This window comes from Scylla paramamosain, chromosome 41, assembly GCF_035594125.1.
Source record: "Scylla paramamosain isolate STU-SP2022 chromosome 41, ASM3559412v1, whole genome shotgun sequence".
Classification (NCBI taxonomy): domain Eukaryota; kingdom Metazoa; phylum Arthropoda; class Malacostraca; order Decapoda; family Portunidae; genus Scylla; species Scylla paramamosain.
In genome coordinates this window covers 13,281,967-13,284,466 of record NC_087191.1, presented here as the reverse complement: position 1 = coordinate 13,284,466, position 2,500 = coordinate 13,281,967, and the positions used below count along the sequence as shown (strand labels likewise).

The following is a 2,500-nucleotide window of genomic DNA, read 5'->3' as shown; positions in this document are numbered from 1 at the left end:
AGGTCGAAAGTAGCGGTCGAAACTTAGCTAAACTCAACCTTAGCGCTTCTTTTGTTTCCCTCCCGCGTGTGTTCGTGCGTTCGTGTGTTTTGTTTACCTTATTTATGCTTATCTATTACTGTTTTATCATTTTTCTCTCGTATTTCCTCTCTTTCGCCTTTCGCGGGGCTTGTGGGGCGGGGCGGGGCAGGAAAACAGAGATATTACCGTTTTCTCTTGTTTTCCTTCATTTTCCTTCATTTCCTCTCATTCGCGTAAACTCCAACGGTTCACGCGACGCTAGGATGGCACTGAGCGCGCGTCCTTCGCTTCACGATCGCGAAATAGCGTCTTTGGAGCGAATTAAGCGCGTTTAACCAGACCCGTGTTAGCGAAAGTAGCGCGCTTGACTCCTAGCTTTCAAATTTTCAGTAGCGCTAACACGGGTCGCGTTAGCAGAGACCAGAACCGTTACACTCAACATATTTAAGCGGAATGAGCGCAGGAAACACGATCTCGCGGTAAGTAGGAGCGCGTTAGCTATTTTAAGCGTTTTAAGCGAGTTCGCGTTTCCTTTTAGCGGAGTGTTGTGGCTGCCCGCTTATTCAGTACCCAAGGGGGAGGCTACAGCGCTCATACGCACGCGCACACGCACTTCACACACACACACACACACACACACACACACACACACACACACACACACACACACACACACACACATACATACACACACGTTCTCTAAAAGCTTGGTTAGGTTACTGTTACTACTACTACTACTACTACTACTACTACTACTACTACCATAACTATTATTTATTGGGCTTGGTGCAACTAAACCAAAAGAATAATGAAATAAATAAAAGAAATATATACCTTTAAAATTCTAAATAACTCGTTTAATTTAACTCTTTCACACCTGTACATTATATAGCACCTGGTGGCGTCTTACCTGTCACCAGTTAGCTCATTAAGGCCCCCCCAGTCACACCTGTTCGCACCTGGGGGAATAAAAGATTAGGGTTAGGCTAGATTATATTATTCTATATTATGCTGTACTTGATATAGGATTCAAACAGAGGTATTATATATGAAAGGCCTCCATGCATACCTATATTTTTACTTTGAAAATAAATAAGGAATCGTAATTTAGGTTTTTGCATTATTTATTCTCCTTGTGTGGGTTTCCGTGCGAATTTCGTACGTTTTGGAGTATTGTTGTACGTTTTCTTTGTCTCGTTCTTCTCTGCCAGTGAATATCGTACTTTTTTAAATGTTATTGTACCCTTTTTTTGTGGTTATCGTATGTCTTGTTTAAATTATTGTACCTCTCCACTCTCTCTAAGTATGAATCGTACCTTCTGCTGTGTTATTACCGTACTTGTTATTTTTCTATTACTCATATTTTTCATTTATATATTTAAGCTATAATGTTTTCCTTCGTTCTCAGGCTTTTTGTAACTTTCCTTCTCCTCCTCCTCCTCCTCGTTCTCCTCCTCCTCCCTCTCCTCCTCGTTCTGAACCCCATATTCTCCAGCTCCTCGTTTTCTATGCATCAGGACAAACTATGATAATCTTTTCCAGTCTTAGCTTGTTTGTTCAATCTCATTTTTTTCACTCTGGTACGTGAAAGAAATTGTACAGAAGAATATTGTTGTGTAGAGAGAGAGAGAGAGAGAGAGAGAGAGAGAGAGAGAGAGAGAGAGAGAGAGAGAGAGAGAGAAAGAGTGTGTGTATGTTCGGTAAATACTTTTTTGTTTACCTTTGTCGTAGAATTAAGACTGAGATATGTTTAAGAGAGAGAGAGAGAGAGAGAGAGAGAGAGAGAGAGAGAGAGAGAGAGAGAGAGAGAGAGAGAGAGAGAATATGTATGTCCAGGTAATTGTCTTCTTAACTAGGTACAGGAAGAGGAGGAGGAGGAGGAGGAGGAGGAGGAGAAGGAAGAGAAAGGAAGGAAGAGAGGAAATCCCAAATTACTTCCCCCCTTTCTCTCTCTCTCTCTCTCTCTCTCTCTCTCTCTCTCTCTCTCTCTCTCTCTCTCTCTCTCTCTCTCTCTCCCTTTCATCCGTCTCATTTCCCTAAAAACTCTATTATATTTCTCTCCTCCTCCTCCTCCTCCTCCTCCTCCTCTTCTTCCTCTACAAGCCTCCTCGAGATAATATTCTTCCTCCTCCTCCTAGTTTATCCTAGAATAAAAACCCGTGACTCGAGTTTCTTAACATAGGATGAACAAGGATACCCAGAGAGAGAGAGAGAGAGAGAGAGAGAGAGAGAGAGAGAGAGAGAGAGAGTAAGCTGTATTTATAAGCAATTTTCTCCGTCTGGCATTTGAGGATTAGAGTCAAATTCTCTCTCTCTCTCTCTCTCTCTCTCTCTCTCTCTCTCTCTCTCTCTCTCTCTCTCTCTCTCTCTCTCTGCTACGAAGGAGAAGAAATAGAATAGTAAAAACAACAACAAAAATGAAAACAGCAAAAAACACACCAAAAAATAAATAAATAAAAAAATGCCAACCACACAAATA

The 2,500-nt window shown here is 41.6% G+C and overlaps 1 long non-coding RNA gene across 1 annotated transcript in view; it reads left to right on the top strand.

Annotated features, from left to right (window-relative positions):
- The first annotated feature begins 2,428 nt into the window (after window positions 1-2,428).
- LOC135093082 (uncharacterized) overlaps window positions 2,429-2,500 on the top strand; it is a 6,688-nt gene continuing 6,616 nt past the window's right edge. The window contains exon 1 of the long non-coding RNA XR_010263181.1: window positions 2,429-2,500. This exon is cut by the window's right edge and continues 252 nt beyond it. This is a non-coding gene — a long non-coding RNA (uncharacterized LOC135093082).